The 15519-nt window shown below is 41.7% G+C and overlaps 1 protein-coding gene across 4 annotated transcripts in view; it reads left to right on the top strand.

Annotated features, from left to right (window-relative positions):
* Positions 1 to 3122: 3122 nt before the first annotated feature.
* The window catches only part of CCDC102B (coiled-coil domain containing 102B), a 181429-nt gene continuing 169032 nt past the window's right edge, over positions 3123 to 15519 (top strand). For all 4 annotated transcript variants that reach the window (XM_061593860.1, XM_061593589.1, XM_061593682.1 and 1 more), the window contains exon 1: positions 3123 to 3158. The gene's annotated coding sequence lies outside the window, so the exon portion shown is untranslated. The remainder of the gene's footprint in view (positions 3159 to 15519) is intronic.

The raw sequence follows: 15519 nt of genomic DNA, 5'->3' as shown, positions 1-15519 counted from the left end.
CCTGACACAGGGTGACCAAGGCAGCTTCTGTACTAATATTCATTGAAATGGATCAAGAAAACCAGCCTCTTGTAAGAGTATCTGGCCTCTACAGAATCTCCACCCATTTTGGAGCAACTTGCAAATTAAGTCACCCTGGGTACACACTATGGATGCACATGCACATGTTTTAAGTAAATACAAGCCTCCTGCATGTGTTACTTAGGGGGAACACATGTTAAAGGGTCTGGGTAGGATCCTGCCTCTAGCCCCAGCTCCACAATTCACACATTAGCATGTCCATAAGAGACAAGGAATCCTTTGCTGAGGCAAGAAAGCCTACACACTAGGGTTGGAAAGATCTGTTGATTATTGTTATCTCAGTTTCCCATTTTTCCAATCTTAAATTCAGTTCTCCACATTTCTGCAGCAATTTGCATTTTTTTAAAAAAAAACCTCATGAAAATTTTCCAGCATTTTTGCAAATTTCTCCTAATAAATACATTTTTGTATCATCATAATTTATTGCCTGCCCTTCACCCAAAGGTCCCAGGCTGGGTTACAACAATTTTAAAATACAACATTAAAAACAATTTAAAAGCAACCTAAAATTCCAAAATATGGCGGGTCCTAAAATATATGTGTGTCAGATGTCAAAGGCCAGGGTAAAGAAGTGCTTAGGCAATTTTGTAGGCAAAATTGTAGGCAATTTTGACTAATATACGTTTTTGGAAGCAATCATTTTTGCATGTTATTTTCACTCATGTCTTCATTTCTATGCCCACTTTCTTCATTTTTATAAACATTGTTTGGTTGGCAAACTACATCACAAAATTGGAATAAGCGTATATTTTAAAAATGGCTGTGTTACAGTTCTCATATTGTTTTGTAAAGTACAAATTTGATAGATTCAGCTTGAAATGTGAACTGAATCAAAATTCTTGCCCATGCCTACTACATACATAGCCTTTTATCTGCATAAGCTTCTCTGGGATTTGGTTGTACAGGGTTCTGTGGTCCAGGGAAGGCTATACACATAGAAATCTACACATGTAGGCTTCTCTGTTGGTATTCAGCGCCCCGACCCAGCAGGGTGCCGATGCTTGCACACAAGAGAGCCGTCCGAAACAAAAGGAGAGTCCATACACATTGGTATGCAAAACCCACTTTATAGGATACAGCCTGGCAAATAGTCAATGCGTACACCTTTGCTTCCCCCCTTCCCCCCACACAACCTGTCTTCCGTTCTTAGGCTTTATAGTACGGCAACCTAATAAGGCACAGCTGTGTGGTCTACACCACCAATGCTGTCATTTATTGTTAACCCTTTTCCAACTCGGGGAATGACTCAGCTTTCTAATGCCAACATTCTCTACTTCTGGTGGCTATGTTAACACAAGAATGGCAGGGCTGGAAGGAGCTCCACAGGGAGGAATCAGAGATGTGGCCACAGTCATTTGTGACACACTTTGCCCCTTTGTGCAAGTAATATATGGAAGGGGTTGTAGAGTGAAGTCTGTTGAAATGAATGGGAATTTCTGTAGAACAGGGATAATGTAGTCATGGGTATGAATTATAATTGGTGGTAGAACAACAACATTTTTATTATGGTCAGCCAACCATTAAACAATATACAACTGTATAAATGCATAGTCACAAAATCAAAAGAGCAAAGTTGAAGATTAAGAGCTAACAATTATTGAATGTCTAAGAGATATTGCTACCTGTTCAGTAATGAATATATTGGACCCCCAAAGAAAATATTCAGAAGAGTCACTAAGGATCGACCAGGAAACTGCCTCATAAGGGGGTAGATTATACATTCTCTGACCCCTTGATAAAATCTGCAGTAAAAAACTCACATGAGAAACTGTTTCAGATTCCAATTGCTTACATGGACAGCACCTATCCTGATAGGGACTTAAGCAAATCTGCCGTCTAACATTTTTAGGGGAAAATGTTAAAACATGCCAGCAGAACAGCTCTTCAAAACTTAGGTATTGTTAAAAAGTATAGAGCAAGATTTCATTAGACAGCTGAGCAAAAATATTTGTGTACCCTATAAATGTAGAGAAGACCCACAACAGTTAATTTTAAAAGACAACTCTGCTGTGGCCTGGTTTTTTAGTAATGCAAGGATTAAAGTAAAGGAACTATGCAATTTTCAGTTACTTTAAAACATTGTTTGGATCTCTTGGTTGGACTCCCCAGGATGGAAGGAATAGAACTTTTCCTTCAGAATCACACTGTTTGTAAATCTTAAGAAGAGGAAACTCAGCATAGCATCTGTATAACATTTCTCTCCATTCATGTCGTATGAGGTAGGTAAGAAATTTGAAAGATAACATGGTGGCAAGGAGTCTGCCCCCGCCCCAATTTACTGGTGCATACAAGCTGCCTGTTCCTTCGTGTTTACACCCTTTTTGCCATGGCCCTTCTATTTCTAGATACAGGGGGGAGCCATAACTTGAATGGAAGGGCAAATCAGCACCTTACTTATGCACCAGCATTTGGAGCAGCAAACAGCATAAAGGACAAATTGGAAGCATGTGTTTGTAAGCATTTAGTGGACACATGACAAGGAACTGAAGATGATGAGGGTTCCTACACCACACACATCTATTGTGTGTTTTCCTATGTTTACAAACACGTTTCTGCTTCACACTTTGCAGTATGCACATGCAACAGTATGCATCCACATTAATGTTCGAGTTGGCAAATAGTGTACAGTGCGAATCTGTCTTGAATATATGCAGGGAAGTGAATGATGAGAGGAGTGAGGCTATGTAACATGTAAGCATTTATTATAAGCAACACAAAGGAAGGGGGGAGTATAAGTGCCCCCGCATTTGTCAGATTTATTCTCTGTGTAAAGTCATAGGGATTTTCTCATTCTGTGCATAAGTGAGGGTTGGGGTTTTGCTGTAGACAGGGGAAGGGAAATGTTTTATATTGGCTTAATGCCATTGCATTAAAATAAATGTGTTATGGTATTAGTTTTGATAAAGCCTGGCCAATGGGAATCTCTTTTCCATTTAGTGTGGAGTGGCTTTAATGCTGGAAATAAGCCTGTTGGCCAGCCCCCAGAGCTGTGCAGATGAGAAAAAGATGCAGGAAATTCACTTGTTTACACATGTCTGTAACACTGAGAAGCAAGAACAGCTCCTCAAACCCACAGGGTAAGGGGTGTTTGTCTGTTTATATATCTTTTTAAAAACTGATGTTGTTGGTTGGTTGCGAGATAAATGCAGAGAAGATAGGAAAGTGGTGTAAGTGAGAGTGAGGATTTTGAATGTTTTATTAAATCTGACTTAATTAGATTTCATCTCCCATTTGTTTCACCTCTCTTGGTGATAAGTCTTCTGGCAGTATTTTAAATTCTTTTTAACTTTTAAAATGTGAAAGATAATAATTTATCCTCAGTATTTATTTAATGTACCTTGAAAATTTTCATTCCTTTTATATTTTAGGTGTTCTGTACTTCATGTCTGTGCACTTTTCTAAAGTTTTGTGTTCTATAATTTTTTTAAAAAAATCAGCAATGATAAGTGTATATAACAAAAATGTTTTTTTCTCCTTACATCAAAAAATGTGTTTGTGTCTAGGATAGCTTGTGATCTTCACTCAGTATAATTCATATTTTGATCTCTTGAGACTATGGCACACTGTTAGAGGAAATAGTGCAGGCAGGATGTTTTTAGCTTAAAATGTGAGCAAGTAAGAGCAAAAATCCCAAGGCTCTTTTGAAAAATTACTATAGATAGGGGCTGTGAGCTTTAAAAGAAAGCACAACATAGACTGTTTCTGTTTTTTTGAAAGAAAGAAAGAAAGAAAGAAAGAAAGAAAGAGAAAAAGCTGGCCAGAGCAATTCAAAATCACAACAAAAACAAGCAAATAAAACAAAAATACCCTCTCTTGATTGTGAGTAGAAAGAGTTTGCTTTTTGATTCTGGGAATAAACTATTGATCCCAGCAGGCAAGTGATAGCTGGCTAATGTCATCACTGATGCCTCCTTATAGCAGCTTGGTTTACCCTAAACTAAACTGCAAAACCCTGCAGATGCAAAGCTGTTTCCTGAAATTTTCAATGCTTCTGCCCACATTGTGTGACACAAATAACACAACTAAATCATGCAATAGCATGAGCAGGGCTATTGGCCCAAACTAAATGAAGAGGATACATCTGTTGGTGGCATCTACTCATATCTGACCAGGAAATTCCTTCTGTGACACTCATGCCCTCCCACAATATGTTGTGTTTTATCCATAAACAACTAAGGCTATATTGCAAGTTGATCCAGCTTTTTTGGAGCCAAACCTATTCAATCCCCAAATCCTAGGTTAATAGACAGTTTATCATTTACACTTTAAAGAAAATTCAGTGCTTAAATAACTCTGTCTCCTAATTCCTGAACCCCATCTTATGGGGGGGGGGAGACCCGCAGCCCAGTTTCAAATATCTTACATTGCTTTTAGGTTTTGCAAACTTCCAGGAAAGAGCAGTTGCACAATATTTTGGAACAGCTGTAGAGAACACATATCACATTCTCAAACTGACTAAATGTATACCATTACAATGTCCTCAGAGACGAGTAAAGACCACAGTGGCTCTTAGGTGATGAGGAAATCTTTTTGATATTGAGGAAATAAATATTTACAAGGAAACATCAGCTCCTTAACTTATGCCAAGACAAATACTGGAAGGTAGTGCTGGGTCTGGAACCCAGCTCCACTACCTTCCTAGCAAATTACCATTTCAAAAACACGTTTGAGTCTTTACTCAGGGCTTATCCGGACGGGAGTATACCTTCGTACTAAAGATACTGCATTTATCATCGTGATAGATTTGCAAGGTCTACACTTGGTAGCTTCAAATCTGCCGTTTTCCATTCACACCAGTAGCTGTTTCTCTGGGAAGGATTAGTGTCGCTGTTTCCTTGTGGCCCCACCCTCTAATTTTACATGTTTACCCCCTGTGGTTCAAGGCTGAAGTGGGGAGAACATCTTGGTGTTCAGTTGACAAGAAAAAAATGAAACTGACTAGACCTCCCCTCTCCTTCTCCATTGTCCAAGCCTGAGTGAAAGGCAGATGGGTGGGAGTGAGTGAAAGGCAAAGTAGGCAGCAGCTGCAGCAGCTTTTGTGGGTGGCAGAGAGAGAGGGAGCAGGCGATGGGGCATAAGAGAGCCAGCCCACTAGAAAAACATCAAAGCAAAGCGCCTACAAGGAGGAGCGCAGCGCAGGTGAGACGGTTTTTCCTTTCCTTTTTGTATTATCAGTGGATTGGGTTAATATGGATTCAAAGGGGGAAACTGTGTGATAGCTTCTGTTTGCCTGCAACATCATGTGAACCATGAGAATTACAAGGGGATACAAGCAGGGCCGGCTCCAGGAATGCGGGGGCCCTTGGGCATTAGCCTGCCCCGGGCCCCTCTGCTTCCCTTCTGCGATCCCATGGATCGCAAGATGAGCTTCCGAACTGCCCGCCATCCCCCACCATCCCCAGTGATTCACCTACTTTTCTCTGCTGTTCGCGCAGGGTTGCCATCAATAAAGATGGCGGCCGAGGTTTCCGTAAGGGACTGAAGACTTTGCTGCCATCTTGGTTGATGGCATGCAGCGCGCACATTGCTGCCATCAACCAAGATGGCGGCAGAGGCTTCAGTCCCTTACGGAAACCTCAGCTGCCATCTTTATTGATGGCAACCCTGCACGAACAGCAGAGAAAGGTAGGTGAAGCGCAGGGGATGGTGGGCAGCTTGGAAGCTCGTCTTGCGATCCATGGGATCGCGGAAGGGGAGCGGAGGGCCCCCCAGGGGCTCCTAGAGCTGCAGGGCCCTCGGGCCAATGCCCAACCTGGCCACCCTTTGGAACCGGCCCTGGATGCAAGTAGCCCCAGACACATTAAATCACTGTGTGGATGAGCCCTCAGTGAGCTATACAACCATATTAAGGGCACACAACAACACAGTGGAAATGAATGCATATCTATTTTTCCTGGGGTGAGGGCTCCCCCATAAAATGACAATCAGAACTTGTGCCTGAGGCTTCAGGGTTCTGGATGATGTGGATCACTGCTGCTTTGTAGACATCCTTTGTAGACAAAGTATACTGGAATACACTCTTTTTCATGGAAGTTGGATTGGAACACAGGTAACCTGTTTGATTGATATGGTGGTTGCCGGATATCAGCTGTTCATTGCTTTCTTTTAAATTGTTTGTTAAGATTACCAGCATAAAAAGAAACAGAACACCAGTAAGAAACACAGTTAGAAAACACCATAAAGGCTGTTTTCACACTGCACTTTATTCCATTAGCCTGACGATTTCTTACCTGGAAATTGGGCGTTATGTCTGATCTTTCACATGACATACAAGATAGTCTTGGAATTCTAGTGGAATATAGTGCAAGTTTAACACTACGTTTTAGGATAAATGATACCAGAAATAATCCTATTGCAAGCTTGGGAACCCCAAAACTCACTGAAGTTTTTCACTAGCTGCAGCCGCTCAAGTGACAGACATCCCAGCATGCAGTGCATTCTGGCCCCTTAAGTAAGCTTTTTTTTTTTGCCTGACAAAAATTGTACCAGTATTCCGGTGTAGGTGCTGCTAGAAGCAGCATTTCCCACACACTCCCCTATGTCTATACAACTAATATATATATGTATGTATATATGTGTGTGTATGTATGCATATATGTATATGTCAGATGCATGCACATGTGTGTAATAGGTGAGGGACTAAAACAAGACGTTCATTGCAGCCGTGTGAAAGACATTTGAGTGAAATGCCGGTATATCAGCTGAAAAAGCTACTGTTCCTTAATGCAACAGGTGAATGGAATTATAGAAATCAGGACAGAAGCACTGCCATTGTAATCCATTAAACTAATGCAATAAGCCCTATGTTGGGGATACTGGGAATAATACTGTTGGGAATTATAAAACTAGATAAACCAAAAAAGACTAACCGTTCCTAAATATAATACATGCCAGCAGAGTTTAGGAACAAGGAACAAAGAAACACATCACCCAAGGTGTTGCAAGGAATCAGGGAAGATGTTCTCAGGGCTGTGAGGTCTTGGGGGTAGGTATGGATTACTATTTGGGTTAACTTGTATTACTCTGTGTTTTGAGGCTTTGAGGAGGTGTGAATCAGATAGACCTCCCTCCTCACCCCAAGGGGTATGGCAGGGGGGACAAGCTGGATTTAAGCCCAGCTTGACTCCCCTGGAAGGTAGCCTCACCCAGCAATAACAGGTATAGGAGCCTGATTGGGAGTTATAGTTTTCCCACACACTGTCTCACTTCCCTATGCTGCTTTAGTTTGAATGTCACAACATTTGATAGTAGTCAATAAAGTGGCCTTAGTTTAATATCATATCTGCATCTTGCCTCTTTATTTCAGCTTCTTTCACAAAAGCATAGCAACCAAGATGAGGTCTAAGAGATAATCAGAAGGCTTCTCTGATGGAGCTTTCCAGTGGCTTCTCATGCCACATCATACGTCTATTTCCACAGCTAACTAGCCCTCCCAATTAGTAGGTCTCAGCCTTCGGCTTGAAGCACTAGTCTTTCTAGATAATGCAGGTGTCTCTAGCATGAGCTCATTTCTCTTCTAATGAGAGCCGGCTTCCTCCCAGCAACAAGATCTTACCCACAAGTCTAAAGTACAGAGCCATTTTCTTAGGCCAAGAAGCTGGTTTTCTTGTTAGGAGTTCAAGCTAAGCTTGTTTGTTTTCTATACTTTGCTTTCTTGTGTATAGAAATTAAAAGTCTTGGATTTTCTGGTCCACTGTCTGTCTTACTCTGTTGTGCAGTTTGCAAAGCACCCTTCCAACTTCCAAAGTTTTGCCTGTATCGTTCACATCCCTATTGTTTACCTTTGCTCTTACCCTTGGGCTTGTCTATGTCCCCCACAGGATTCAGTTTAACCTTCCTGATCAGGTTCACCATGCTTCTTCCAGACACATTTTTCCCAGTCGTTGTGAGAAACAGTGAATCTCCCACCATTAATGCTTCATTAAGGAGGAACCATTGTCCAAAACACCAAGCCTGTCATCAACACCATCTCCATAGCCAGTTATTCATCTGAAGTATTACCTCCTTGTCTTCCATTTTTTTATAGCAGCCATCTTCATCTTGGTGCCCTCCAAAGGTTTTCATCAGCTTTGACCATTGGCCGTATTGGCTGGGGCTGATGGAAGTTGTAGTCCAAAACCTTTGGAGGGCACCAGGATGGAGAATCCTGTTTCACAGGAAGAAAGGATGAAAATGCCACCAAAGCTGCTCAGAACATCAAATAGTATATATTCATAGTTATGCCTGGCACTGGCATTCGTTTCCATGTGGGTGAACAAGAAGGTATAACTATCTATGGATTCACACACCAGAGACACAGCATAATTCAGATCCAGTTTGCACACAGCTGCCTCTGTACCTTTGTCCAAGTCCATCTCTTTGATGAGAAGTTGGACTGGATTTGTTCCTCTTGTCAGCATGTGTAGCATATTACCAAGATGTTCTATCTTGCTATCATGCTGAGAATGCCACTTAACTCCTTATCTTTGCTCTTTATGTGATTGTGCACAGGTGAGTTGTGCACAGTGGCTGCCTGCCTCTGCTATACACTGTGGCCAGCCCAACCAGAAGAAAACACATGCAGTCCAGAAGTAGGACTGTGTTGTGACATCTTGTTATTGGATGTTGTCATCTCCTCTCCATGACTGCATAAAGGGCTGCAGTGGCCAGTGTGATCAGAGGAGAGTAGTAGTACTGGGGAGGATATTGGGGGTAGCAGTTTTGAGAAGCAGAGGGTAGAAAATCATTCTGCTGCGGGATTGGAAGCTCTCCCCCATCAGAGAAAGCAACCAAGGTGTAGGAAGGACAAAACTAAGGGAAAGAAGGAGGATGATCTAGGTATCTTACATCTGCTGAAGCTCTAAGGAGATCATAGTAACTGGGGAAGAGGGGTGAAGGGTACATACTGCTATGTGTAGAGACTCTAGGATGAGATGAGTTTCACTCTGCAGTGAAAAGGTAAGAGTGAAGAGGCTCACACTGAGGTAAGGGTGTGTCCTGGTGCTCTGAGGACTTTCTAGAAACTCCATGGGAATTAATGCCCCCCACCAAAAAAAAGTCAAAGTTTTTGCAAGCTTTACAGAAGAAAGCACATTGTGATACATGCTAGCTACTGTCTCTAACAGGAGTTAAGCACCTGCTCTAATAGCCATGAGAAACCTGTACTCTGGATGCACATTCCTCACTCTGTACCAGATGCTTCTGCGCATGCATTTGATTGGCCCTGATAAGAACAAAAGACACTTCTCCATTGAACCGCACTGTCACTGAGTTTGTTTTCCATCAAGTCTGAAAAACTGTAGCTAGGGGGAGTTATGTCTTTGCCCAGTCTGGGAATGGACAGCCAAGGCCGTTGCTATGGTAACCATCGCGATAGACTGGGAAAAGTTCTAGCAGCTATCTGTGTTGAGCTGAGTCTTCTGTGTATTGCCTCTGAACTGAGAGGTTGTCTTCTGTGTTTACCTTTGGAGAGAGATGTACCAGAAGGGGGGTGACTGAAGAAACTCTACATGTATTTACTCTTAAGCCTTTGGCCGTAATGTCTTAATAAAGACTCTTAACATGATCTAATGCTCTGAAGAAGTTTCTTGCTCAACTTAACTCCAACGTAATGTATGCTGTTTCACACAACAAAGCACACACGTCAACAGGGTTATGGGCCCAGATCCACAGCGCATTACACGGGAGTAAGTTGCTGGTCTGAATGGCAGATGGAGTTCCAGAGGGCAGCGTGATTGATTGTGCCAGACAGAGGTGAGCAACATGGCTGTAAACCTGTCTGGGGGAGGCTTGCCAATGGAAAGATTGACGGAAAAGAATTATGGCAGCTGGAAGCCGAGGATGCGGGCTTTGCTGATAAAAGAGGATTTATGGGACATTATAGATGGACCACCCCCGGCAGTACTGACCGCGGCCTGGAAGCGCAAAGATCAGAGGGCGCAGGCGTTTATAATCTTGGCTCTATCGGATTCTCAACTGATGTGTGTGAGAGATGAGCCGTCGGCTAAACAGATGTGGGACGCGTTGCAGGATTTGTCCCAGGAATGGCAGCGGAGGCAGAAGGCGCAGAGAGCCGAGCTGATGGAAGCTGTCAGAAGCAAGGAGGCGAAAAGTGCCGTGCAGAAGGAGGCTGTCGAAAGCAGACAGGAAAACATGCAAGAACAGCAACGGCTGAAGTCTTGTTATGCCTGTGGGGCTCGTGGGCATCTTCAAAGAGACTGTGCAGTCAAGCGCAACTCCAGGGACGGAGGCTTGAAGCAGGGAAGTGTGAACTTTGTAAACAGAAGCCACAAACTTTAGCATCTGTTGACTGGATTGTTGACAGCGGGGCAAGCCATATATTAATCAAAGACAGGAGTTTGTTTTACACTTCAGAAGACGTGCAGGATTTTGTGCAACTAGCTGATGGATCGCGTAAGAATGTGGAAGCCCGAGGTCTGGTGAGATTTGACAAGTTGGGAATACTGTCAGATTGTTTGTTTGTACCAGAACTGAATCATAACATGTTGTCTGTGAGAAAACTGGTGAGTTGTGATTTTTCAGTCTTGTTTCACAAAGACCAATGTTATGTAATGAGGGGAGATCAAGTGTGTTTGCAGGGAAGCCTTAATGATTCACAGTTTGTAATAAAGAGCAGTCAAGCAGGGTGTGCTGTGTTAAACGCTGAGGCACAGGTACATCAGGGCTGCATCCATGAATGGCATCAAAGGCTGGGGCATGCAAACTTTGACACGATTAAGAAAACCCCAATGTACAGTGAAGACATGCGTTTAAGAGATTGTGGACAGTTAATGGATTGTGATGCATGTCATAAAGCTAAAATGACTATTGCACCAATAAACCGGGAGGCTGAAAGAACCACAACAGCTCCCTACCAGCTAGTTCATGTTGATTTATCAGGGCCAATTAATGCTTCACACGGAGGTGCAAGATTCTTTATGGTACTTGTAGATGACTTTTCAAGATTTTGTCATGTTTTTCTGTTGAAGCATAAAAGTGAAGCTGAGCAAAAGCTGAAACTGTTCATTAAGAGAATCAAAACTCAACAAGGCATCACGGTGGGGGCTATACACTCAGGCCAGGGAGAAGAATTCATGGGTAAAGCATTGCATGAAGTGCTGGCAAGTAAGAAAATAGCACTTAAACCTTCCACTGGGGTTGCAGAGAACAAAAACAGGGTGCTTCAGGAAGCAATGAGAGCCATGCTGATGGATTGCAGTTTAGGGAACTCCTTCTGGGGAGAAGCAATTCTTTATGCAAATTACATTCACAATAGGGTATTACACAGTGCTCTTGGAATGTCTCCTTATGAGAAAATCACTGGCAGAAAACCGAAAATACAACACATTCAAAAATTCGGGGCAAGATGCTGGATCCACATTCCACAGGGAAAAAGGAGGGGCAAGCTTGCACCGAGGGCGCAGCAAGGTTTTGTTTTGGGATTTCAGAATGCATATTTCAGAGTTTGGTGTCCAGAAACACAGCAGTTAATTCTGAGCAGAAGCATTAAAGTCTCAGAAAAACCTTGGGATCAAAGGGAAACAGCCATTCTTACAGGGTCAGATGACACACAATCACAAACACTTACGCCAAATCCAGACATAAAGGTGGAGGGCACACATATTCCTCTCAGGGATGCGTTAAATGAGCTCATTTGTGGGAAACGTAGATCGAAGAAACGCAAGGTTGAGGAAATGGAATCTCCTGGGCACGCTGTGCCAAGCACAAGCACAAATGGGGGGGCAGAGAGAGCAGAAGCCCTAGTGGCATTAAGACGTTCTACAAGATCAAATATAGGGAAACCGCCTGAAAGATTTAATGTGGGATTAGTGGCCAGTCCTGGAATGCATAAACAGGTTGAAATGGATCCTGAAACGTTATATTTTACTTGTGTTCAGCCAAAGTTTGATTGAATAAAGTGTTAGCTAAATGTACAGAGATGTTCGGAACTGTACTGAAATGTAAGCTGTATTGCAAGATGTATTGGAGAAATGTATTGTTATTGTTGTAATGAGTTACAGACATGATGGGGAAAAGGGGGAATTGTTGACCATTTAACCGCACTGTCACTGAGTTTGTTTTCCATCAAGTCTGAAAAACTGTAGCTAGGGGGAGTTATGTCTTTGCCCAGTCTGGGAACGGATAGCCAAGGCCGTTGCTATGGTAACCATCGCGATAGACTGGGAAAAGTTCTAGCAGCTATCTGTGTTGAGCTGAGTCTTCTGTGTATTGCCTCTGAACTGAGAGGTTGTCTTCTGTGTTTACCTTTGGAGAGAGATGTACCAGAAGGGGGGTGACTGAAGAAACTCTACATGTATTTACTCTTAAGCCTTTGGCCGTAATGTCTTAATAAAGACTCTTAACATGATCTAATGCTCTGAAGAAGTTTCTTGCTCAACTCCAACGTAATGTATGCTGTTTCACGCAACAATGCACACACTTCAACACCTACCAGTAAATTTCCAACAATTGCCAACCAAATGCCTTTGGGAACAGGAGCGGCTGTTGTCAGAGGGCAGTGTCACACTACTGCTCTCCTGACAGCAAAGTTACTGCCAGTGACATGGATGGTATGTGAATAGAGCAAGGCAGTGGCAAGGTTGTGGTTGTGGGGGAGCACCAGCAGCAGCATTGGTGCACCCCCAACCTCACTGCTGCCCAGGTCAGTGGCAGTGACATTGCCCCACCATTCTGGCTGCTCCCATTTCAGTATCTTATAGGCAGAACATGCAGAAGATGAGAGGAACAATGTTTACTTTTCATGGTGTCTAGCTTCTGGTGTTTAGCTATACTACATTTGCACATGAAGGTTCTACTTAGCTATCATGGCTGATAAGTCCCTCCTTTGCCATCCCAGTCTCTGCTGCTTTCTGCCTCTCTCTGTCCCTGTGATTTGTTGTCTGTCATGACAGGTAGGAAGATTCATTTTAAACTTCTCACTCTAATGGACCTGGTGCATAGGTGTCCAGGGGGAGTTTAAGTGCAGAGTGCATGGCATCCTTTCCATAACTTATTGGTATCCATGAGTTCAGAAAGCTTTTGTTTATGGAAAAGTTGTTAACTGCTACTGGATTATTAATTTTTTGTTATTTTACCTTAAAGACTGTATTTATTATTAATATTGCTGTAATGGATTTAAGTTGAGTTGCTTTGACTATCTTTGGGCTGAAGAGTGAATATAAGTATAAATAACTAGAACTATATATAAATAATTGGCCCAAATTACCGGAGGCCTAGGATACTTGGCCAGTGACAACATGGAAATTCAGCCACACATATATTTGACATTTCTGGTATCACAACAGAAGATGCTTATAACTGTGAAAACACTGAAGACAAATTTCCAGGGTGTGAGGAAGTAATTGATCCTGTATTGTATACATTTTAAAAATAATAAAATAACTTCTGTTTTTATATATGAAACCTGAATGGGTTGTGTTTCACACATCTGCTTTACCTGATACTTTTGATTTAATACCAAAGTTATTTATTCTCACTGAAGCCTTAAGCATATGTCTCAGTGCATTTCTGTTTTTGTGTAGGGCATATGAAACAGTAATTGGTTTAAAATGCAGTACTCATCATGCTAGTTACTTAACAAGACTGTCATTTCTTCATGGAAACAGTTTCCCTAAACACATCAGATTAATTTCTGTTGATGAACGTGTCTTCTGCTTCTCAGACTTCACTAAGTTGATAGTAATAGCATGAAATATGAGAGGAATTCAAAAGTCAGAAAAAAATCTTAGCATTTGGATTGCATCTGGACATTGGGAAAAGTTCTCTTTGCAGGAAAAAGCCATGCGGAAGAACCTGGAGTATGTTAGTGTCCACGTTCAGGGTTCTTTTTATCTGTGGAAAAGTTCATGGTAAATGGAAAAAGTGTGAGGGATAGTACAACAACCTATATGTGATTTGGAACAACCCTCTTCTACAATTTTTGCACCGCATACAAGCCTTCTGGTTTTTGTTGGGAGTTTTTGTTTTGTCTTACCTTTGTGTAACCTTTAATTATAGCTAGTGATGCAAGAGAGCAGTTATTTCTAAAATCCTTTGCTCAACTAAAAAGATAAAGGTGTCCCCGCACTTATAGTGTGAGACATTTCCGACTCTTAGGGTGACGTCTTGTGATGTTTACTAGGCAGACCATATATATGGGGTGGGATTGCCAGTTCCGTCCCCGGCCTTTCTTTACCCCCCAGCATATGCCAGGTACTCATTTTACCGACCATGGATGGATGGAAGGCTGAGTAGACCTCGACCCCTTTTACTGGAGATTCGACTTTCTCCTTCCGTTGGAATCGAAATCCGGCCATGAGCAGAGCTTCGGCTGCATAACCGCTGCTTACCACTCTGCTCCATGGAGGATCTTTGCTCAACTAGCCTGTGATAAAAATTGATTTTTCCTATGCTATGCCAATTCAATGGCATTATTATTATTATTATTATTATTATTATTATTATTATTATTATTATTACCACCTGGAATGGGTCACCTGGAAATGTGTAAGAAAAAAGAAGCAGGTGTGAGTTTCAAACTAATTTCTTTCACACTGAATATGGGATGCTAAACAAAAAAATGGTAACTTGATCCAGTAGTGCATACTAGGAGCCCAAGGAGTCATGCAACCTGGTTCTGTGTTTAGGGGGAAAGTTCTGTTGGCTTCAGTAAACCTTTTCCCAAATAGGTGTTCATGGGATTTCAGCTCTAGTTCCAAAAATCTTTAATTCCACTCTATGCTCAGAATGTGGGTTGAATAAGTGAACTTTAGTTTATCTACACATAAATATTAGTACTAAGTGGAGATGGAATAACTCTAGGGAAGCAATACTTAGTTTGGAGCCTCATCTAACAAATGTAATGATATGCAGATCAATTCTATATTAGATTTGTAATAGATTGAGAATTTTCAATTCCTAACAGCTTACCAAATGTTCCTTTTAATGTGTACAGGTTTCCAATTTCAGATAACATCAGAATTAGTTTAATTCAATAACATATTGCTGGATGAATACGAGCAGTTTACCTCATGCCAGCTGTATATTCTCTCTAATTCACTTAGTTACCCCCCTCTGAAAGACAGCCAACCCCAAGTGGCTTTTTTTGAAAGCAGACCCAACTTGTGCATAATACATGCAGATATAAACACTGATGCAGAATGTTACACAAAATTTCTGGACACTGCCTGTTTTTAGGATTCTTTCATTCAAGTGTTTTCTTTTGGGAGTGAACATCAGCAAATATTTATAAGCAAGACAATGAAATAAATGACATGCAGTTTTATTAGAAATTATTAATTGGGAACATAAAACAGTGGGATCTTTTATGTGCAAGGGTTGTTTAGCTAGACTATTTTGTACATTATGCAGCAGTGAATGTATGTACACAGGAACAACTATAAGCAATCAGCAGATGCAATAATTCTTTTTTTATTATACTTCCAAGGTGGTCTTTCATTG

The sequence above is a fragment of the Rhineura floridana genome, chromosome 1 (genome assembly GCF_030035675.1).
Source record: "Rhineura floridana isolate rRhiFlo1 chromosome 1, rRhiFlo1.hap2, whole genome shotgun sequence".
Taxonomy (NCBI): domain Eukaryota; kingdom Metazoa; phylum Chordata; class Lepidosauria; order Squamata; family Rhineuridae; genus Rhineura; species Rhineura floridana.
The sequence above is the reverse complement of the archived record's forward strand: the minus strand, read 5'-3'. Positions and strand labels throughout refer to the sequence as shown.